The sequence below is a fragment of the Bombina bombina genome, chromosome 10, assembly GCF_027579735.1.
Source record: "Bombina bombina isolate aBomBom1 chromosome 10, aBomBom1.pri, whole genome shotgun sequence".
NCBI lineage: Eukaryota > Metazoa > Chordata > Amphibia > Anura > Bombinatoridae > Bombina > Bombina bombina.
In genome coordinates this window covers 104755849-104780875 of record NC_069508.1, presented here as the reverse complement: position 1 = coordinate 104780875, position 25027 = coordinate 104755849, and the positions used below count along the sequence as shown (strand labels likewise).

The 25027-nt window shown below is 39.6% G+C and overlaps 1 protein-coding gene across 2 annotated transcripts in view; it reads right to left on the bottom strand.

Annotated features, from left to right (window-relative positions):
* The window catches only part of SEC16B (SEC16 homolog B, endoplasmic reticulum export factor), a 602132-nt gene extending 580144 nt beyond the window's left edge, over window positions 1-21988 (bottom strand). For both annotated transcript variants that reach the window (XM_053693298.1, XM_053693299.1), the window contains exons 1-2: window positions 21855-21988; window positions 17900-18039 (exon numbers count right to left, since the gene is read on the bottom strand). The gene's annotated coding sequence lies outside the window, so the exon portion shown is untranslated. The remainder of the gene's footprint in view (window positions 1-17899; window positions 18040-21854) is intronic.
* Window positions 21989-25027: the final 3039 nt, after the last annotated feature.

Here is a 25027-nt window from a genome sequence, read left to right as displayed (position 1 = left end):
CTGGTGATTTTGGCCTGATAACATGCACACAAGTTGACACAAAGGGGTTTGAATGGCTATTAAAGGTAACCATCCTCACCTGTGATCTGTTTGCTTGCAATTAGTGTGTGTGTATAAAAGGTCAATGAGTTTCCGGACTCCTGACAGACCCTTGCATCTTTCATCTAGTGCTGCACTGACGATTCTGGATTCTGAGTCATGGGGAAAGTAAAAGAATTGTCAAAGGATCTGCAGGAAAAAATAGTTGAACTGTATAAAATAGGAAAGGGATATTAAAAGATATCCAAGGAATTGAGAATTCAAATCAGCAGTGTTCAAACTCTAATCAAGAAGTGGAAAATGAGGGGTTTGATAACATACTGCATTCATCTTGACATCAATTCTGACCAAATTTCCTGTGCCTTTGTAGCTCACACATCCCCAAAACATCAGCGATCCATCTCCGTGTTTCACAGTAGGAATGGTGTACCTTTCATCATAGGCCTTGTTGACTCCTCTCCAAATGTAGCGTTTATGGTTGTGACCAAAAAGCTAAATTTTGGTCTCACCATTCCAAATGACTTTGTGCCAGAAGGTTTTAGGCTTGTCTCTGTGCTGTTTGGCGTATTGTAAGACTTTGTGGCATTTGCATAGTAATGGATTTCTTCTGGCGACTCGACCATGCAGCCTATCTTTTTTCAAGTGCCTCCTTATTGTGCATCTTAAAACAGCCATACCACATGTTTCCAGAGAGTCCTGTATTTCACCTGAAGTTATCTGTGGGTTTGTCTTTGCATCCTGAACAATTTTCCTGGCAGTTGTGGCCGAAATCTTAGTTGGTCTACCTGACCGTGGTTTGGGTTCAACAGAACCCCTCATTTTCCACTTCTTGATTAGAGCTTGAACACTGCAGATTTGCATTCTCAATTCCTTGGATATCTTTTTATATCCCTTTCCTGTTTTATACAGTTCAACTACCTTTTCCTGCACATCCTTTGACAATTCTTTCGCTTTCCCCATGACTCAGAATCCAGAATCGTCAGTGTAGCACTGGATGAAAGATGCAAGGGTCTGTTAGGAGTCCAGAAACTCATTGACCTTTTATACACACACACAAATTACAAGCAAACAGATCACAGGTGAGGATGGTTACCTTTAATAGCCATTCAAACCTCTTGTTCGGGATGCAAAGACAAACCCACTAATAACTTCAGGTGAAATACAGGACTCTCGGAAAACATGTGGTGTGGCTGTTTCAAGATGCACAATAAGGAGGCACTTGAAAAAAGATGGGCTGCATGGTCGAGTCGCCAGAAGAAAGCCATTACTACGCAAATGCCACAAAGTCTTACAATACGCCAAACAACACAGAGACAAGCCTAAAACCTTCTGGCACAAAGTCATTTGGATTGATGAGACCAAAATTTAGCTTTTTGGTCACAACCATAAACGCTACATTTGGAGAGGAGTCAACAAGGCCTATGATGAAAGGTACACCATTCCTACTGTGAAACACGGAGGTGGATCGCTGATGTTTTGGGGATGTGTGAGCTACAAAGACACAAGAAATTTGGTCAGAATTGATGTCAAGATGAAAGCAGTATGTTATCAAACCCCTCATTTTCCACTTCTTGATTAGAGTTTGAACACTGCTGATTTGAATTCTCAATTCCTTGGATATCTTTTAATATCCCTTTCCTATTTTATACAGTTCAACTATTTTTTCCCGCAGATCCTTTGACAATTCTTTTACTTTCCCCATGACTCAGAATCCAGAATCGTCAGTGCAGCACTAGATGAAAGATGCAAGGGTCTGTCAGGAGTCCAGAAACTCATTGACCTTTTATACACACACACAAATTACAAGCAAACAGATCACAGGTGAGGAGGGTTACCGTTAATAGCCATTCAAACCCCTTTGTGTCAACTTGTGTGCATGTTATCAGGCCAAAATCACCAGGGTATGTAAACTTTTTATCAGGGTCATTTGGGTAATTTCTGTTGTTATTATGATTTAAAAAGAGTAAACACAGTTGATTGATAATAAATGGCTTCAGCCAAGCACTAACCATGAGTGAAAGAAAAGTTTTTGTGTTATCATTCATATTCTCTGAAAAATGGCCAATAAATCATAAATTCTGCCAGGGTATGTAAACTTATGAGCACAACTGTGTGTATATATATATATATATTTATATATATATATATATATATATATATATATATATATATATATATATATATGTATATATATATATATATATATATATATTATATGCACTTTTAATTTGTTTGACAGTATTCAATTATAACAGCGCATGCGTAGAGGCAGCAAGATCCGACATAACTTCCTTGTCAGAATCTGCGACCACTAAATGTGCATGCAGCTGATTTACATAATCCCATTTCCCACATTCCTATTCAATATATGTGGAGTGTGATTACGTCATACAGAGCATGCGCAGTCAGAGGTGGCAGATTCTGACAAAGGAGCAGAATCTGACAGAACACCGGCCCATTTTTGGTTCAGAACTGGGTAGCACTTTCTGATTAGTGTCTACATGTAGCCACCAATCAGCAAGCGCTACCCATGTGCTAAACCAAAAATGGGCAGGCTCCTAAGCTGACATTCAAATAAAGATAGCAAGAGAACAAAGAAAAATTGATAATAAGAGTAAATTAGAAAGTTGCTGAAAATTGCATGCTCTATCTAAATCATGAAAGTTTAATTTTGACTAGATTATCCCTTTAATCTACTATCTCATGAGAGAATCTGCACCTCAAGGTCTCCGAATCTGTTTACGCAGCTTTATAAATGGCGCCTTATGTCTCCATGAAAGTGCACGTCATAATAAACATATTTAAAATTTTAGAATTCAACAATTATTTGTCTCAAAAGCACACAAACGATAAAGCCATGCAGTCATAAGTCTACGCTACGTTTTCAGACATAATAGCCTTGGTGTGCATCTGTGCTTTTATTTGTTCGAAAATTATACTTTGTGGCAACCACAAGGGACAATTTGGCACAAACAACTAGGGGAACAATATCCGCCCCTTGAACAATAAAAATCATGCGTATCTATGCTTCCTCTCTTCATGAGGTCAGTGTATGTTGCTAGAGAGGAAACGTACGTTTTGTTTGTAGCACAACGGGTATCATTTGTAAACAATATGGCAAAATGACGCTAACTTCTGTGTATTTAAACCAGAACAAAGGGGTGGAATACATAATGATGCCTAATCTAAATGCAACAATAGAAAGTTTAAAACAAATCTGGCGTATTATAGTTGTTCAACAGTTGTTCACAAGACTTTGCTCATGTCTGGATAGTTTCACATTCTTGCCATTTATTTTTCCTTAAACAAAGGCAAATAGTTAAATTTCAGCTTGTCTTATGTTCTTTTTTAGAATCTGACTTTGTGTTTAAAGAGACTTCACAGTTCGCTTTTTTACATAAATCATAACATAATAAATATACTTGCAGTTGCATTTAATATTTCAACTAGTCTTAGACGGTTTAACCCTGAAATCTGCAGGAATACAAAATCCTACTCTTCCCTACAACATTGTCAAGAAGACATCTGTCACTTAAAAGGCTATAACAATAAAAAAACTGCATGCTCTAATTTGTTACAGCATGTAATTTTAAGGCTAGTGACCCTACACTACTATGTGTTTAACCCTTCTACACAATCCCCTTCCCCATTGAAAATATCACCCACTAATTCTAACACCCACACAAATCCTGCATGCGTTACCACACTCTATGTGATCCCCTCATCATTGGGAAATACCACCCACCAAATCTAATGCCCTATGCATCCCCCCTGGGCAACCACACTCAGTGTTCTCCACAGAGAATTTTGCCAGCCGGGTAACATTGTGAAGCAGCCGGGTGGTATTGTGAAGTAGCTAGGTGGGGGCAGTGTAATATTTTTTAATATTATATCATTTTCAGCAATCCAAAGCCCAAATTAATTGCATATTTTAACATAAATATATTTAATGATAATTTGTGCAATAAAAGTTTAACATTTTTAATATTAGCTCATTATAGCTTAATATTGCCTAAATTTTAGCTGGGTGGTCAGTAAAATCACCCGGGTGGTGCACCCGCTAAAAAGGTCCTGGGGAGAACACTGCATGTGATCCCCTACCCTCTTGCAAATATTCCATAGCTCCTCCTAAAAAAAAATCATGCTTAAAGGGACAGTTTACCCTAACTTTTTTCCCGCCTTTAATTTGTTCCAAATGATCCATTTTACCTGCTGGATTGTATTAAATTGTTTACAAATTACGCCTTCACCTTTATTTTAGCAATTGATTTTGCCTGTGGTATCTCTACCTATACTGAAAGTTTCTATATACAAGTATAGACTTTAGAAAAGCTGTATAAACATAGCCAGCAGAAAAAATTTCACTCCCAGTGGGAGTTAGGAGAGATAAAATGTTATTTGTTCCATTGTTCTCTCTAAGGCCCTGATGCGTTAACTATACATGCCATTGGCTCGCGATGCTAGTTTTAGACAACACCCAGCATAACCGACCATATTGGCGATCCCTGGAATATAACTGCCTAACCACTAATCCTAAAATCCCTAAACCAAAGTACCGCACAATTGCAAACTAACGCACACTAATTAACATCTAAACCACCACAAATATTAACCACTATACTGCCCCATACCCACCGCAAGTCCCTATTAATCCCTATGCCGCCACATACCCACCGATAGTATCTCACTATTAACCCCTATGTCGCCACATACCCACCACAATAAACTATTAAACCCTATGCTGCCACATAAGCACTGCAATAAACTATTAACCCATATGAGTCTAAAATATAAACCCCTGTGTTGCTACATACCCACCGCAATTAACTATTTACTCCATGTCTCTAATTATAAACCCCTTTGCCGCCACATACCTACCACAATAAACTATTAATCCCTATGTCTCTAACTATAAACCCCTATGCCGCCATATACTCACCACAAGTACTATGCCTTTAACCCCTATGCTGCCACATACCCTAAATACATACTAACCTAACACCTAACTCCCCCTCTACACTAAATTCCATAACTGAAAATTAAAATCTAATTAAAAATAAAATAAACCTAAACCTCCACAACCCCAAATGCAATCTAACACTATTGTACCTAACTAACCCCGCCCACTAAACTAACCCCACTAGATTACAAAAAATACGAAGTTACAAAACATAGAAAGACTAAGTTACAAAAAAAGATACAGTATCCTAATATATAAAAAGCCAAGTGTGTTTGTCCGAAGCTGTCAAGCGCAGTAGAGACAGCACGAGGACAAACACACCTGGCCTTTGAGATCCCTACCTGATCTGCGGCAGAGGTGGGCGTGGGCGTGGCCGGGCGTGATTGGGGCGTGACTGGACATGAAGGGGGCGTAGCCGGGCGTGAAGTGCCGTGAAGGGGTCGTGGCCGGCGTGAAGGGGGCGTGGCCGGGCACAGTCACTCGCAAGATAAAGGGGAGAGAGATAGAGAGGGGGGAGAGATAAAAAGAGAGGGGGAGAGAGAGGGGGGGAGAGAGAGAGAGAGAGAGAGAGGGGAGGAGAGAGGGAGAAGAGAGAGAGAGAGAGAGAGAGAGAGAGGGGGGAGAAGAGAGAGAGAGAGAGAGAGAGAGAGGGGGGGGGAGAGAGAGAGAGAGGGGGAGAGAGAGAGAGAGAGAGAGAGAGAGAGAGAGGGGGGGGGGGAAGAGAGAGAGGGGGGAAAGAGAGAGAGCGCAAAACAGAGGGGGGAGAGAGTGCAAAAGAGAGGGGGAGAGAGAGCAAATGAGAGGGGGAGTGAGAGAGAGTGCAAAAAAAGAGGGGGGAGAGAGAGCGCAAAAGAGGGGGGAGAGAGTGTAAAAGAGAGGGGGGAGAGAGCGCAAAAGAGAGGGGGAGAGAGAGCGCAAAAGAAAGGGGGAGAGAGAGAGTGCAAAAGAGAGGGGGGAGAGAGAGCGCATAAGAGAGAGGGGAGAGAGAGCGCAAAAGAGAGGGGGGAGAGACAGCACAAAAGAGAGGGGGGAGAGAGAGCGCAAAAGAGAGGGGGGAGAGAGAGAGCGCAAAAGAGAGGGGGGGAGAGAGAGAGCGCAAAAGAGAGGGGGGAGAGAGAGCGCAAAAGAGAGGGGGGAGAGAGAGCGCAAAAGAGAGGGGGGAGAGAGAGAGAGAGCGCAAAAGAGAGGGGGAGAGAGAGAGCGCAAAAGAGAGGGGGGAGAGAGAGCTCAAAAGAGAGGGAGAGAGAGAGAGCAGAAGAGGGGGATAAAGGGAGGGAGAGAGACAGCAAAAGAGAGTGGGGGAGAGTGCACAAAAGAGAGGGGGGAGAGCGCAAAAGAGAGGGGGGAGAGAGAGTGCAAAAGAGAGAGAGAGAGAGTGTAAAAGAGAGGGGGAGAGAGAGAGCATGAGAGAGAGAGTATAAAAGAGAGGGGGGAGAGAGAGCACAAAAGAGAGGGGGGAGAGAGAGCACAAAAGAGAGGGGGGAGAGAGCACAAAAGAGAGGGGGGAGAGAAAGAGCACAAAATAGGGGGGAGAGAAAGAGCACAAAATAGGGGGGAGAGAAAGAGAGCGCAAACAGAGGGGGGAGAGCGCAAAAGAGAGGGGGGAGAGCGCAAAAAAGAGGGGGAGAGAGAGAGCACAAAAGAGAGGGGGAGAGAGAGAGAGAGAGAGAGAGCGCAAAAGAGAGGGGAGAGAACGCAAAAGAGAGGGGAGAGAGCGTAAAATCGAGGGGGAGAGAGAGAGCGCGCAAAAGAGAGGGGGGAGAGAGAGCGCAAAAGAGAGGGGGAGAGAGAGCCCAAAAGAGAGGGGGAGAGAGAGCTCAAAAGAGAGGGGGAGAGAGCGCAAAAGAGAGGGGGGAGAGAGAGAGAGCAAAAGAGAGAGGGGGGGAGGGAGAGAGCAAAAGAGAGGAGGAGGGAGAGAGAGAGCAAAAGAGAGGGGGGAGGGAGAGAGCGCAAGGGGTGGAACCGCTGTACTGCAAAAAATGACCCGTGTGAACGGGCTTTAGGACTAGTCTAAAATAAAAAAAACACCATTATACCTAGCACTAAACTACATGCCACATAGAATAAAAAAAACCACCCAAAAAAAAAAAAAACTAATCCTTAACACTAAATTAAAATTACAATAATCCTTAAAAGAACCTTTTCTAGGGCATTGCCCTAAAGAGATCAGCTCTTTTTGAGGGGGAAAAAATTACTAACTCCCCCATCTACATTACAAGTAACCCCCATCTCCGAAAATAAAAAAAACTAACTAAAACAAAATGTAGGCTATAAAATAAAAGATCACTGTTCTTAAAAATAAAAAACCCAGGGGGCGTGTCTAGACGGCGTCCATGGCAGGACGTATTATCAGGAGCTCTGGGAGAAGATCTGTATAATCCGCCGATTATATGCAGTTAATTGCAGCATCTATTGGAAAAAATACTGGATGTGTCTGCAGTATAACCTACTGAACTGATATCTACCAAATTTGCTGACATAATGACCCTGGAGCGCTGATCTGGACCGCTGAGGCCTCTGGCGGCGGCCTCCTCGTGGGACCTCAGCACCCCCCCGGTTATCCGGGTAAGGCATTCCCTATTGGATTGCAATATTCTCACTGCAATAACTCCCTGAAATACTACAGCGAAGTTATGGTACTCCACCCACAGGACTTTGAGACCACTATTTGTGCCCTATTTGAGGAACATTATGGGAGGCTACAAACCCTAATTGCTGAGGGGTTTGGTGCCAGACAACAGCCGTATGTTACTCTTGTTGAAACCAGTACCCCAGCGCCACCAACACAAGTGCAGCTGCCAGATGAAGGAGCTAATACAACAGCGGTGTCGGAGTTTGAGGATCCCCCTTTGTTCCCCCCCGCTCTCCTAGACAAACTGTGTCCGCTCAGAGGTGAGGGGGTAGGCCCAGCAGATGAGGTGTCAGCGGCAGAGGGACCCTATCCTAAGTGGCGGGATGACCCGGGTAAGCCGGCAGTACTCAACAGGGTTCCTATCTATGAGCGGAGGTCTGCAATTAGCTATTCATCTAACCTTGGTCCAAAAACTCTGAGTCCTGTACTTCTGAACTTGCCTGTTGATTGGGAATCCTGCAGTGATCATGTTCGGCGGTTTTTGAAGTCTGCACAGTTACGGAGCCGTGTCAGTCCATATAGGGTAGCACCTGACACAGGCTGTGTGGAACAGCCCTCACTTCGCCTTCTGCATTGGAGAAATGGTGGCATCAAGTGGCAGGTTACAGATGGTCATCGTTTGCCTTGGTTGACGCTCCCTAAAGCCGGAGTAGGCTAAACAACTTTGCCTCCCTTAGCTGCCGTCTGGCAATAAGGACAAGAGTAAGCTTGTTTATGTCCAAGTTGCCTTTATATTGGACTTCTGTTTGTTCTTGGGACACATTAGCTAATAGCTTATAAATTCATTCACTAACCGCCTTGTTACAACGGCTTCTCTAGGCGTATTTAATGATTTACAGAAGCTCCCTTACATTCATTATGCAGCAGGAAGGACTCGCAATGTAACTTTCTCTCTGCATGCGGGTTAGAATGCTGGATATAACCTCCCCTATATAAGTTCTCTCAGGGTGTAATTTCCTTTTTGCCTATTACCTAAACTCATGCTTCCCCAGTATGTCCTTTATGCAGGGCGATATGTTTAGCTTAAGGGTTAACCTGCACAAAAACTGCCGTAGATACTTTGCGAGTCATCCCTAAGCTTCTGGATCAGGAGTGGGCTGACTTGTCCACTACTTGCTATGGGTGTTAAGATGAATCTCTGGGGGTTCTCTAGGACTCATCTCACTGATTTTATGTTTATTCTATACAAAATAAGTGATATGGTTTTTGCAAAAAAAGAAGGGGGTAAGGGAGAATAGGGATTAGAAAGTAAGAAAAGGGGTCAGAATGATAGTTATTGTTTATTTGTTGTTGTGTTGATATGCAAAATTATTCTTTATGTGCCTCAGTGTTTTTCTTCTTATTGTGAACTCTATGGAGAGCAGCCATACTTCATTTTATAGGTTTGGAGGGCAACAGTAATTATATAATATAATATGGGTACTGTAGTCAGTTCTCTTCTATCAATATAATATGTGTGGGACACCTCTACTGCTTCTCACCAATTTAAAACTGTTGGTCTGTCCACTCATTGCCTTATAACTTAATCTAGATAATTCCCCTATATATCCCAATACACTCTATCTGAGTTCACTACTATATGTTATATACGTTTCCCTAGTTAAATGTAACCCTAGACACTACACAATATCCCTACTTCTCGCTGAATGGGTGAATGGGTACATATGCCATCTTATATGGCTGTCATGGTTTTCTCAAAGGGTTTTCTCATTAGTGCCTTCATACAAAGTGCTGGTCTCGCTCTGTCTGCGGCCGAGACGGGGTGATACATCACTTCACCAAAAACTACTGGGAAGAATTAAATAACTGACCATTTAGTTATATACTGACAGGGGTTTTGGGTTAAAAAATATCCTACCTCCTGCCCAATATTATATAACAGTCCTGTTTGTGTTATGCGCCATAATAAGAACACATAATTATTGTGTATCATGACCCTTAGAACTAGTGGGGTGGAGGTTAGTGTTTATCAGGGACTCCATACTAAACCAGGAATTCATTTTATTCATTGTTATGGAAACTTCTTATACATTTGGTTGTTGATATGTACATTTACTATGTTATGCTCTTTCAAGCCCAAGAGTGGCTACAGATTATCTTACCTCCATCAAATCTTGCTATTTTCCTAAGGTCCAAGAGTGGCCTATTATTTCCAGAGGAGGATTATATTATTATTGTTAAAAATGAGGTTACAGGTTCCTTTGCCTACTTAATTCTTAAATTTACATGTAATTAAGACCGTACACTATTTTATCATTGTGATCTTTACATCAATGTCTGTAATTCTTCAGTTCTGGCAATTTTGTATGTTCTGTATATGTTTATATATTCCTCAATAAAAGTATTTATAAAAAAAAAAAAAAAAAAAAACCACCCTAACAAAGCCCTAACTAACCCCAAAAGTGTTATTCACAGTTAATGGGATTTTGGCTCCTCTTGATCCGATGTTGGACCCTCTTCATCCCGGCTCCAGGCGTCTGAGGCCCATCTTCACATGGTGGAGGCAGACTTTGATGGCCTCTTCTGCTGCCTCCTCTCAGCAATCTTCTTTCACGCCAGGGCCCTCTTCATCTAGGCTCCAGGCAGAGGGGGCCCATCTTCGTGCCAGCTGGGTCATACTTCCACGGCCTCTTCTGCCACCTCCGGTCCGCAATCTTTGGCTCTTCATCTGTCTTCAGGGAGCCCTAGCCATCATGTGTTCGCTGCCGCACACTGAAAACCCGGAAGCATGGAACCCCAATATATAGGGGTACCACTTAATTCTGATTGGCTGATTTTAAATCAGTCAATCCCTATTAGCTGATTTGAATTAACCAATAGCAAGAACTTTTTTAAATTTTAAATTATTCTAAATATCCACGAAGATGGGCCCTATAGTTAAAGGGACAGTCTAGTCCAAAATAAACTTTCATGATTCAGATAGAGCATGTAATTTTAAACAATTTTCCAATTTACTTTTATCACCAATTTTGCTTTGTTCTCTTGGTATTCTTAGTTGAAAGATTAACCTAGGAGGTTTATATGCTAATTTCTTAGACCTTGAAGGCCGCCTCTTAAGAATGCATTTTAACAGGTTTTTCACCACTAGAGGGTGTTAGTTCATGAATTTCATATAGATAACACTGTGCTCATGAACGTGAAGTTACCTGGGAGCTATCACTGATTGGCTAAACTGCAAGTCTGTCAAAAGAACTGAAAAAAGGGGAAGTTTGCAGAGGCTCAGATACAAGATAATCACAGAGGTAAAAAATATATAAATATAACTGTGTTGCTGTGTTGGTTATGCAAAACTGGGGAATGAGTAAAAAAAGGGATTGTCTATCTTTTAAAACAATAACAATTCTGGTGTAGACTGTCCCGTTAATGAAGATTGCGTAGCCTGGAGCCAGGATGAAGAGGGTCCAACGTCGAATTAAGAGGTGCCAGATTCCCCATCAACTGTGAGTACCACTTTTGAGGTTAGATAGGGCTTCTTTGTGGTGTTTTTTTAGTTTAAGAATAGTTTTTTTATGTTTAGCTTTATTTTGTAGGTTAGGTTTTTTTTTTAATTAGATTTTGTTATTTTGAGGGGTGGGGATTTACTTAAGATGGGGGGGTTTGCAATTTTTTTTATTTTTTTTTTTGCACAAGAGCAATGCCCTACAAATGGCCATTTTAAAGGGCTATTATAATTTATTTCAGTGTTAGGGTTTTGTTTTGCCATGAGTGGGTTTTGTATTTTATGGGCCATGTAGTTTAGTGTTAGGTATAATGGTATTTTTTTTATTTTGGGTACTGTAGTTTATTTTTTATTTTTTTTGTAACTTAGCTTTTCTTTATTTTTTGTAATTTAGTGGGGTAAGATTAGAGGTGGATTTTAGTTTAGAGGGGGGAAGTAGGTGTTAGTATAGTTCTAGTTTGCGTTGAGAGATGGCGGTTTAGGCCTTAATCTCCTAACCACCCCCTATACCTGTATTGGGTTGATTAGGTGATTATTGATGGTTACCACTTACTAGGCCTTAATCTCTTAACCACTGCCCATACCTGTATGGGGGTTGATTAGGTTAGGGCAGCTTAGGGGTTAATAGTTCATGTATCTACATTTTTTTTAAACATTAATACATTCTTACATATGATGAATACTCTTTTAACTATTGTATATAAATTAATATGTATTTATTTTTTCTTGTGTTTTTTATTTTAAACATAAATAAACATATTTTAAAATGTATTACAATTGTTTTATTACATAACAGGCATGCAGTTATGTGATACTATAATTACAATGCAACTGTCTTTTATAACATAAATATCCATTTAAAAAAAATTTATATTTACAATAATAAATTTATCAAGCAAGAATATCTAAATTTAATTTATATATCCAAAACTTCAACTAATATGAATTATACATGACCCTGCATTTTATTTCAAAGTTTGTAGATATAATGTAGTCAGGCCTTGCATTGATATTCAATATTTAAACAGTGCTTGTATATTGCATAAAGGTGTCACGATTCTCTCTGTTCATCGCCGTTTCGCCGCGGCTCCCGGATCTCCTCTGCTTGTATTACGTCACGTTGCCTAGCAACGTGACGCGTTCTCAGACACTCCCTCTGATGTCACGGCTCCTCTCCCCTGCCTTTAAATTACGGCGGGAGATCTTATTCGGGGCCCGTTTGTTAACCTGTCTCCGGTGCTGTGAGTACTCTTATTTCTGAACCTGTACCTGACCATTGCCTGCCTGACCTTGCTTATGCTTAAGACCCTCAAACTGTCTCCTGGATATCGACTATTGCCTGCCTGACCTTGCTTATGCTTAAGACCCTCAAACTGTCTCCTGGATATCGACTATTGCCTGCCTGACCTTGCTTATGCCTAGACCCTCAAACTGACTTCTGGATATCGATCATTGCCTGCCAGACCTTGTTTTTGCCTTGACCCTCTAATTGTTCTCCTGGATATATTAACCCTTGCCAGTCTGACCTTGCTTTTGCCTCAATCCTTGCAAACCTACTTAAAGGGACATTATATTTTGATTGTTGCAAATCTGCTAAAAAAGAACATTTATCATTTGTTTGCTGCTAACCTGTTTAAAGGGACATTATCATTTGTTTGCTGCAAACCTGCTTAAAGGGTCATTTATTATTTATTTGTTGCAAACCTGCTTAAAGGAATATTTATCATTTTGTTGCAAACTTGCTTAAAGAGGACATTTAACATTTGATTGCTGCAGACCTGCTTAAAGGGTCATTATCTTTTATTTGTTGCAAATCTGCTTAAAGGAACATTAATTATTTTGTTGGATTCAAACCTGCTTAAAGGGACGCTTATCATTTATTTGTTGCAAACCTGCTTAAAGGAACATTTATTAATTGTTGGATACAAACCTACTTAAAGGGACGCTTATCATTTGTTTGTTGCAAGCCTGCTTTAAGGGACAGTTATTATTTTTATTGCAGACCTGCTTAAAGAGACTTTTTTTTTTTTTTTTTCCTTTCAACTACCTAAAGGTAATCCTACTAAAAGGGTTCAACTGCTATCTCTTGTATATCAATTCAGACCTCAAGAAAATATACAGAGCTGCTACTTCTTTTGGGAGTACATTGTATCCTGCTTATTTTATTTCCTGAGTGGGTCACGTCCTGGTTATTTCTCAGTGTGCTAGCGTGTGTTTTACTTTTCACGCTAGCAGTTGGGTTAAATCCTGGGCTGATCCTATATGGCTGACAAATAGTTTAAGTATTGCATATAGATTAAAAAATATTTATGTTAGCTTGTTGTGTTTATTAGTGATAAAATAGACATGACGTAAGTGTAGCTGGTATTAGGGACTTAGCTGGGTGTTCCAAGGTGTGTAGGTTAGGCGTGACGTAGGTGTAGACGGTCAGGGGGAGTTAGCCTGGTGGTGCAGGGGAGTGTAGGATAGCCGTGACGTAGGTTTAGGCGGTCGGTGGGAGGTAGCGAGGTGGTGCAGGGGGAGTGTAGCTTAGGCGTGACGTAGATATAGGCGTTCAGGGGGAGTTAGCGAGGCGTACTAGTGGGAGTAGCCTGCGCTTTCCTTCGGACACATCGACACAAGCTCAATATGTTTGAAGCAGCAAAGTGCAGGTTGCAAGGAGGGTAGCGGCCATGTTAGTCTCGCTAGCTATCAGCTGCTTAGACTACATCGCCTGAGCTAGTTAGTGTAGCTGTAATTAAACTTAGGTCCCCAGGCCAATATTTGAAGTGTGCCGACACGGAAACTAATTTTAGTTTCAGTGAGCGCACTTTCTGCACCCTGTAGGCACACGTCAAATAGGGCCCCCCTCCGCAGCAAAATGCCGATATTGCTTGAACAGGCTCCTTTTCTTTGAATATTTCGACAGACTGTCGGGCTGTGATACCATTGAAGCAGTTTCCCTAAGGCCCTGATATTCAAAACATTGACAAACCAACGAGAAACTGCCTGCTTGGGTTCCCCAGGCTTGCAGTCCGTCGGTCTGACGACATATTAAAAAAAAGGGGGCTGACCCGCGAAGAGACAGAGATTGGCGATATGTATCCCATAGAAAATAAAAGGTATTACGCTTTCTGCTTAAACTACGCCGACATCGCCACTTGTCAGCACTATAAGTGGACGGGGACATATTTGAAGTGTTCCTACACAGCACAGACGCTCACTAACAAAACTATTATAAATATAGGAGCTATATCTTTACATTTAAATACAATGTTAAAATGATAACTGCTTTTTTCCCTTAGTTCTTTTTATTATTTTAAATATAAATATATAATTTTAAATATATACTTATGTTATTAAAGTCAGCAGTGGAAAATGTATAGTTTTAGAAGGGCATTGCCCTTAAAGGGACAGTCAAGTCCAAAAAAAAAAACTTTCATGATTTAAATAGGGAATGCAATTTTAAACAACTTTCCAATTTACTTTTATCACCAATTTTGCTTTGTTCTCTTTGTATTCTTAGTTGAAAGCTAAACCTAGGAGGTTCATATGCTAATTTATTAGACTTTGAAGACTGCCTCTAATCTGAATGCATTTTGACCACTAGAGGGCATTAGTTCATGTGTTTCATATAGATAACATTGAGCTCATGCACGTGAAGTGACCTAGGAGTGAGCACTGATTGGCTAAAATGCAAGTCTGTCAAAAGAACTCAAATAAAGGTGCCGTCAGCAGAAGCTTAGATACAAGGTAATCACAGAGGTAAAACCTGTATTATTATAACTGTGTTGGTTATGCAAAACTCCGGAATGGGTAATAAAGGGGTTATCTTTCTTTTTAAACAACAAAAATTCTGGTGTTGATTGTGCCTTTAAGCAATTTAGGTCTTTTGAGAATGAAAAGAAAAATCCTATTGTAAAAAAAATATATACATACTATCCTCACGGTAGATCCCTTTTGAATATTATGCCGCCTTGCAGCACTTTCAATCATTGCTGCCTAAGTATTTGACTTTGGTATACAGACAGAGAGAATAAAGAAGCATGTGTGTGTACAGAAAGTGATAAAATAAGGAGATTTGACTTCCCTGCAACAACAACCAATTTTAGGGCTTGCGGTAGCAATTTGCGCTTAGAAAATTAACCAGAGCTCAGATGGTTAATTTTATGACTGTGACCCAAATGCCCCCAAAATACAGTGGTGTGAATTTTATTAAAATAGTAGCATTTTTATATATTTTTTATAAAATAACTGCACCAGGCAGTTTTTGGGGTCTTAAATTGGCAGGAGTGGGGTGTTAGAAAAAAACGGCACTGAAAAGTGCCTTTACATTGCAGTCTATGGGAACTGTGTGTTCCCAGTAAATATATATGTATATGCTTATATACATATATATTTATGTGTTAATATGTGAATATACATATATTAACACCTAAATATTTGTATATAATCATATAAATATATATTTACACTTTTCTGCCATTGCTGCGCGACTTACCCCCTTCGCTGCACTAGTTCTCATAGTGTGTCTTACGGCATGAGACCGAGGGTCCCATTGGAGCCTATGAAAGCATGCTCTATTAGCGCATAGCAACCTAGCAATGCGAACACGAGGTTGCGCTCTCATTGCAGGCCACTTCAAATACCAGCGCACAATTGCGTGTGCTAGTATTACGAATGGAGCGCAAATATCTCGCTCACGAAATCACAATTTTGCGCTTCACTCGTAATCTGGCCCTTTAATGGGTTGTCGATTCAAAGAACAAAAACAGCTATTTTGTACACAAAAATAAACCTAAAGAAGCAATTTCTCACACATGTTATACCCTATAGCTGGTATAACAAGTAATTGGAAACACATTAAGGGAAAAACTATTTTACAGTTCTGTTTAATTGCATTTTGAAACTAACAGGAAGTGAAGAATTAGTCAATGTGATAGGATCTCTCTGGCTGATAAAGAAAACTCCTACAGTTCTAAAGGCTGTGACACACTGCAAGCGATGTGGCGCGAAGCAGCTGCTTCGCATTGCGTCACATCGCTTCTGAAGTTCAAATATTTCATCTCTGAGCGCTCAGCTACGCGACCTGATGCAGCAGAGTGCTCAGAGATGAAAAGGCAGGACACACTGAGCGTGCACGGTAGCATCTACACGCTGAGCGCTGCTCCGCTTGCAGTGTGTCACAGCCTTAATTGTGACGCATCCTACAATCATAAGAACAAATGTTAAGATTTCAGCACATGAACATCCATGTTTAAAAAAAAAAAACAGAAACTGTAATAGGTATTAAAATCTCCTTATTAGATGGAACAAAGAAAAAAAAAGACTTTAAAGGGACAGTCAAGTAGAAATAAAACTTTCATGATTCAGATAGGGCATGCAATTGTAAACAAATTTTCAATTTACTTTTATTGAAGGCCGCCTCTTATTTTGACAGTTTTTGACAGTTATACACTGCTAGTTCATGTGTGTCGTATAGATAACATTGTGGAGTTATTTATGTGGAGTCAGCACTGATTGGCTAAAATGCATGTCTATCAAAAAGAACTGAAATACTGAAATAAGGGGGCAGTCTGCAGAGGCTTAGATACAAGGTAATCACAGAGGTAAAAACTATATTAATATAACCATGTTGGTTATGCAAAACTGGAGAATGGGTAATAAAGAGATTATCTATCTTTTAAAAACAACAATAATTTTTAATACTGTCCCTTTAAAGGGACACTCAATCAAAATTAAACTTTCATTATTCAGATATAGCATGCCATTTTAAACAACTTTCCAATTTACTTCCATTAACAAAATGTGCACAGTCTTTTAATATTTAAACTTTTTGAGTCACCAGATCCTACTGAGCATGTGAAAGAATAAGTGTGTATGCATTTGTGAATGGCTGATTTCTGTCACATGGTACATGTATGCATTTGTGATTGGCTGATGGTACAGGGGGAGTGGAAAAAGACTTTTAAAATTGTCAGAAAAAAAATCCACTACTCATTTGAAGTTCAGACTAACTGCTATTGCATTGTCTTGTTATCTTGCATTTGTTGATTATGCAACTCTACTCTGTTGACTGGTCCTTTAAAGGGTCATTCCGGTCAAAATGTAAATGCACATAGAAGAATTACATATTTAAAAAGAAACATATTTACAATATACCTGTATTGGTAAACATGCTTCTAGTAAAAGTTATCACTGTTTTAGTGTTAACATTTTTCTCTGCACGTGCATGTGAAGCCTAGCTAGATATTCTCAGTGCATCATATATATAGATATTTTCAATATGATCTGAGTATAGAGAATATTAACTTATATGAAGATTAATTCACCGCATTTCCACATGTCTGGGGGAAGTTGTGTATTCAACTCAGCATAGGGTAATTAACTCTTGCATATACTTGTGCTTCAAAGGATTAACTCTAGACCGAGCGACTGTATTTCTTGCATGGGGTCATCATCTATCTGGACTTTTTTTAGGGCAATTATTTAAGTCATAGATTTTTATCTGAGCCAAGATATTGAACAGAATCTTTGTAGATTGGGACAACTGTTTGCAATGCGCACTTGACAAACAAGAAAGGGGGGTTGTGTTACAAACAGCTTCACAAATAAATAAATTAATTATTTGGTGTAGATAAAAATATATATATATAGGCATCAATATTAGGTAAAGCACTCCAGTAACCTTTTAAATGTTCAATGCCCAGGGTGCTCAGTAAAAGTTTATATAGGCATCAAAGAACAAACTGCACTCGCTGGGTCTTAAGTAACAATTATTTAATATAACGTTTCGGGGTCTCCCCCTTTCTCAAATATACAAACAAACACCCACATAGAGTGAACTTACCCCTCTTATATACACACAAGAACAGACAAGGTGTGAGCACGGCGCTGCCGACAGCGTCCGGAAGTGTCTCCTCCCCGCCGGGGTTACGCTACGTCACTCACGTAGTCATAGCAACCAGAGGCCTGTTCGGCAGCATCTGCCTATGCAAATACAAAAATACAAAAAATTGAATTAGACAAATTATGGCTTGACATTTTGGTACACAGTAATATTCAAAAAATAACCGTATTATGCATTCTATAGTAAGTTTCTGACATATGCATTCTCTCATCTACAATCAACAAGAAATCATGTATGTCTCCATATTTTCCACTATGTGCTGCCTGCGATAACAGTTATTACACATATACTACAAAGATATACTTTAGTATCGGATTCTCTAAGGACTGCCTAAGGGGGAATGATTTTTACCAATAGCATTATACAGACATATTGTACAATGTTATTCTAAAAGGGTACTCCTAGGTAAGAGAATGGGCTAACTAGATATTCCAATTTAGTGTTATAGAAGCCCTAAAAGTGACATGTATCTACATCCATTTGTACTGATATGGAGATAGTTCATAGGAAGCAATGCCAGTCTAGATTGACGTTAAGACCTTGGGGAATCATCGTGCCCAGAGTGTGGATCCACCTTGCTTCACGTTGGAGTAACAGCTTCGCTCTATCTCCTCCTCGTGTGAGTGGTGGTATATGATCTATTATAATGTATTTAAGGTCTTTGATGGTATGTTTAGCCTGCGCAAAATGCCTCGCCACCGGCTGGTCCGAATCTCCTTTTTCTATAGCTTTCTTGATTGCAGACCGGTGGTTGGCCATTCTGGTCCTAAGGTCATCTACCGTCTTCCCAACATAAAAAAGGCCACAAATGCAATGTAGAAGATAGATGACAAATTTGGTGGTACAGGTTACTCTGAATTTTATGGGAAATTTTCTTGTTCGGTAGGGATGATTGAATGTACTACCAGTGGTCAGTCCATTGCAGGTTGTGCAGCCCAAACACTTAAAACAGCCTGGTTTATTGCATAGCCACGTATCTTTTGTGTAACAGTTCCTTGGGTCTGTTTTTATCAACTTGTCCCTTAGAGATTGAGCTCTCCGATATCCCACTCTGGGTGGATTCATCTTCTGAAAGGGTAGATCTTTGTCTGAAGATAGTAGTGTCCAGTTTTCTCTTAGTTCTTGCACAAAATCATTTTTACCCAAGGTAAATGTAGTAATGAAAGTCATTTTCTCATCCTCTTTAGAGTATTCTTTAGTTACCAAGGTGTCTTGTTGAGTCAAATGGGAGACTTTTTCTTTACATTCCTTAAGTATATCCCTTTGGTAACCTCTCAATCTGAATTTTTCTTCCATCTCTATAAGTTGTTTAGTTTTCAACAGTGGATCAGTGTTGTTTCTTATAGTTCTTCTGTATTGCGATACTGGTAATGCTCTTTTTAAACTCTGTGGATGACAGCTTGTTGCGTGGAGTATTGAGTTCTTGTCAGTATCTTTGGAATAGAGTGTCGTGCAGATCTTACCCTCCTTCTTGTATATCCGTAGATCCAAAAAATCTACTGTGTTCTTACTAAACGTTAATTTAAATTTAACAGTAGGGTGCACTCTATTTAATTCCTCTTTCCATTGTAGCAATTCAGTTTCTGATCCATGCCATAGAAGAAACTGATCGTCTATATATCTGCGGAATAAAGTTATTCTTGTATCTTTAAAAAGATCTGTCATTTTCGTTTCTAATTCAGCCATAAACAAATTTGCATAACATGGGGCCACATTGGACCCCATGGCCGTTCCTGCAATTTGTAGGTAGAAGTCCTTTTCAAAACGAAAATAGTTGTATTCCAAACAGACTCTAAGGAGCTCAATAAGTGCATCAATGTTAGGTCCTACATACGGGTGTTCTTGCAGGTGACTTCTCACTGCTCTTATCCCTTCCTCATGAGGTATCACCGTATAGAGGGATGTAACATCCAGGGTCACTAGTAGAAGATCTTCGTCAACTTCTGGTTGTTGGAGTAAAAGTTGGATCATACTTGTAGAATCCAGAAGGAATGATGCCGTGTTGCGTACCAGGGGTTGTAAGATCTTATCCAAATAAGTTGCTATTGGTTGTAGGATTGAATTGATGGCAGAGACTATGGGTCGACCAGGTGGTTTCTCTAAGTTTTTGTGTACTTTGGGGAGCATGTACAGCACAGGTGTTCTGGGATGATCTGTAACCATATATTCCCTTAGGTTTTTATCAATACAATAACTTGCCAGTAAGTCCCCAGTCAGTTCATCAATCTGTTTTTTGAATTGCATCATCGGGTCTCCTTTTAAGCATCTATATGTAGACTGGTCCTCCAGTTGTCGCAACACTTCCTCCCTATAGTCTCTGTAGTTCATCAAAACCACAGCACCCCCTTTATCAGCTTCACGCAACACAATGTTGTTGTCTTCTTGTAATGATTTTAATGCTGATCTTTCACCCTTAGTGAGGTTGTTCCTATAGGATGTATTGTGAGAAGTTATCTCTGTAGATTTTTGTAGCATTAATCGGTTAAAGGTCTTAATCGAGGCATTATTGCTCTGGGGGTCAAATGACCCCTGTTTCCTTAGGCCCTTGTCCTCATAGGGTTCAATATTTTCCTTGAAGAATTCCTTAAGTCTAAGTTTTCTAGTAAATTTCTGTGTATCAACATATAAGTCAAAATCATTTGCTCTTGTGGAGGGAACGAATGAGAGTCCCTTATTCAGGACATTAGTCTCATCCTCTGTAAGTATGTGGTCACTGAGATTAATAATTAGGTTCGCATTCTGCTACCCCTCCGATATATTCTTGGGAGTCTGCCGGAACCCCCCCCCCTCCTCGTATGCGGCCTCTGCCTTCCCCGTTTTTTGAGCGGGTTACCATTCCTTGTTGATTGCTTTCCTGGGTATTGGATGTCGTATACACATTGTCAGAGTCAGAGCTGTTTCCCGATGTATCTACAGTACCAATGGGTTTTTTTCTATTAAACCTCTGTCTCCAAGGTCTATTCGCACGGTACTGGATTCGTTCTTCAGGACTCAATAGCCATCTGTATACTTTTTTATTCTTGTAGTCATTAGTGACATCCTCTAGTTTTTTATTTTTAAAGGCAATCAACTCAGATTCATATCTATCCACCTCCTCTTTCAATTTGCTGATCCAATTTTTATCTTCCTCAGCACGTAACGTTTCAAGATGTAGTTCTTCAAACTTTTTTGTCTCTATTCTGTTGATTTCCAACAGTCTTGTTACTTCCTCTATTACTAGTAGCAATAGGTCCAGGGAGCATTTGTTTAAAATGTTGCACCATTTAGTACAGAATCCAGGATTATTCCTCCCTATTGTAGGGGTGTTTCTTATCCTGAATCCTCTAGGTACAAACTTTTTACGATGATATTCTGATAAAAAGGATCCATGCAAGATCAGATCTTGTTCTTTTTTCTTTAATTTTGCCAGTTTGGTAAAGAGTTGTGTGGTTTGTATGATTAGTGCATTTTGTGGGATAGCAGCAAATCTGATTCTTGAAGCATCTTCCTCAGTGAAAAAGAATTCATCTGCACCTTTAATCTCAGTATCTTCCAAAATCTCTTCCTTCATATTGTCAGCCATAGTGGAAATTAGGTTAGTGTATTTAAAAATACAACTATCCTTTGTGCAAAAACAGTGTAGCCCAGTGAAACAACGTGCTCCCTTTAAAACCAATATCTGTTTGTAGTCTGTGGCCGGGTGCTAAACAATTCCATATACAGGCATCAATATTAGGTAAAGCACTCCAGTAACCTTTTAAATGTTCAATGCCCGGGGTGCTCAGTAAAAGTTTATATAGGCATCAAAGAACAAACTGCACTCGCTGGGTCTTAAGTAACAATTATTTAATATAACGTTTCGGGGTCTCCCCCTTTCTCAAATATACAAACAAACACCCACATAGAGTGAACTTACCCCTCTTATATACGCACAAAAACAGACAAGGTGTGAGCACGGCGCTGCCGACAGCGTCCGGAAGTGTCTCCTCCCCGCCGGGGTTACGCTACGTCACTCACGTAGTCATAGCAACCAGACGCCTGTTCGGCAGCATCTGCCTATGCAAATACAAAAATACAAAAAATTGAATTAGACAAATTATGGCTTGACATTTTGGTACACAGTAATATTAAAAAAATAACCGTATTATGCATTCTATAGTAAGCTTCTGACATATGCATTCTCTCATCTACAATCAACAAGAAATCATGTATGTCTCCATATTTTCCGCTATGTGCTGCCTGCGATAACAGTTATTACACATATACTACAAAGATATACTAGTATCGGATTCTCTAAGGACTGCCTAAGGGGGAATATGTGTAATAACTGTTATCGCAGGCAGCACATGTATTTTTGTATTTGCATAGGCAGACGCTGCCGAACAGGCGTCTGGTTGCTATGACTACGTGAGTGACGTAGCGTAACCCTGGCGGGGAGGAGAAACTTCCGGACGCTGTCGGCAGCGCCGTGCTCACACCTTGTCTGTTCTTGTGTGTATATAAGAGGGGTAAGTTCACTCTATGTGGGTGTTTGTTTGTATATTTGAGAAAGGGGGAGACCCTGAAACGTTATATTAAATAATTGTTACTTAAGACCCAGCGAGTGCAGTTTGTTCTTTGATGCCTATATATATATATATATATATATATATATATATATATATATATATATACACACAAAAACACACATCACTTAATAACACTCACAGATATCCTGACAATATATATATATATATATATATATATATATATATATATATATATATATATATATATATATTTATTTATTTTTATTTTTATTTTTTATTCAGGAGAACCAGCAGATTCAAACTATATCATTATTTCATGTATATATCATGACATGTAGGAAACCTGCAACACAAATTGTGAAAAAAACTAAAAAAATATTACAATTTTAATAAACAAGTTTGTAAACAAAAGTGTGTGTGTGTTTTTTCCATAAACTCTATAGTGAAAAGAAGAAGGGGCTTATGGTCATATAAATAAGGACCTTTTGGGATAATTATGTAACTGATTTGCACATGGGGGCTTCCATTAGGGTTGCAACCTCAGTCATGTTTTCCGTTACACATGCTGCAGGGTGTGTAGAGGGGAAAATGAATTGCACCCATGGACAGCACACGAATACTGATCCTGGACAGTACTATTTATGTTTCTCCCCACATACCCTGCAGCATGTTTAACTCATAAGTATCCAGGAAAATATAGCCTAGGTGGTAACCCTAGCTTTCACGCACCTCTATTCAAATAGATGCACATTTATTCACACCTGATTATCACTATAATCACACTGATCACCTGGTATAAAAACATATTTAGGGGCTTTATTTTTGAGAGTTGTTTAAGGGCTTTAAAACAAGTTTTTTTTTGTTCTCTTGATATCCTTATTTGAAAAAGCAGTCCTCTTAGCTTAGGAACCAGCCCATTTTTGGTTCAGCACCTGGGTAGTGCTTGCTAATTGGTGGCTAAATGTACAAACATTAATGTATTGAGGTATCAACTACTTCTTACCTACCCCTTCCAAACTACCACACTATATTCAGGCACTTGTAACACAGAGATCCCCCTTCTCTACAAATGGCACTTTCCAATGTGTGTATGTGGTAATTATTTTGCTAAATGAATGCCTATTTATATATACCGGTTACCATACCTGTTTGATATAGCAAATGTAACTTATTTAACCCTTTCGTGCTGGGGTTAAACTTGTCTACATCGGAACAACTGTTCCGATGTAAACATATTGAAATCTTGCAATTGTGATCACGAGATTTCAATGATGGGATCGCGTCAGTGGGGGCGTCCCTTATGATGCTAGGCATGCCCTCCAGACCGCGATCCCATCAGGGAAGCGCCAGTGGCTTCAGGAAAGCCAAGCGGTTAGGACGTTGTATTTCATCCTTCGGCGCTAAAGCCCAGCAAAATTTGGAAGAAATACAAAATCCTAACGGCGTTAAAGCTTGCGTTTTGTGACGTTTTTTTGTTTTGTTTTCAAAGCATATAATTTTCTAATTCTTAACAGCCCAGCAAGTGAAAAAAAAAAATCCTGATTGTGTATGGAGAGGACATTTTTTTAATTAAACAAAATAAAGTGATATCAGCTTCACTTAGAGGAAGCACCTGTCTGGCAGATGAACTGATAGAGCTCTGGCAAGTAATCCCTGTTTTCCACTTCATGTGCAACAAACTTTGCTGCTAATTACAAACTCAAGGGCACTTCCTACCACTGTATGGGTTGAAAGAGACGAACTTTACCAAGCACAAAATGAAAGATGTTTTATTTATAGGAGCATCCTTTATAAAACCATTTTTTTTTTAATTTAAACTATTTTATGAATTAAAAAAAAAACTCAAAACGGCACCCTTAGAAATCCAGATAATGTGTATGTGTAATGTGTATATACGTATAGCTATTCTGGATCTATTATTATTATTATTAATACTAATACGTATGGTTATATCAATATTACTAATGATACTACATTAATTCAAAATATTTAAATTATTTAGTAAATGATAAGCTTCTTATACAGTATTAGTTACTTATTGTAACTACACGAACCGTTATTATACAATGACAGGCAAACTGCCACTTCACAGGGACCAACCCAAGATGTGTACTTACAACATCTGTCACCAAGCGCCAACTAGAAGTGTTACTAGTACACAAGCAGCAGCTAAAGCCTTAGCTCAGTGCCACGTCATCTCCCGGAACCTTCGCGCTGCGATCTAAAGTCCTGCACGGACCGTAAAATCCTGTGCACAGACATTCCCATCCAAGCAGCCATATTAAGGAGGTCAGCTCAGCTGTAAACCACACTCAGTTCTAGTTTTGGTTACCGCATACTGAAGCGCTCTATAATCGCCCATTTAACTTTTATTTACTACTTTTACATACTTAAAACTGCTAAAGAAATAGTTTTTAAAGGTTACATTATTGAAAATAATTTATTGTGCTGTCTCAAACTGTAAAACTGCAATGAATATAAGCTCCCTTAGCTTTTCCCAAGTATCAACTGTGCTTGGTAGGTGACCTGCAAACAGAGGCGAACTGGACCAAGGGCATTT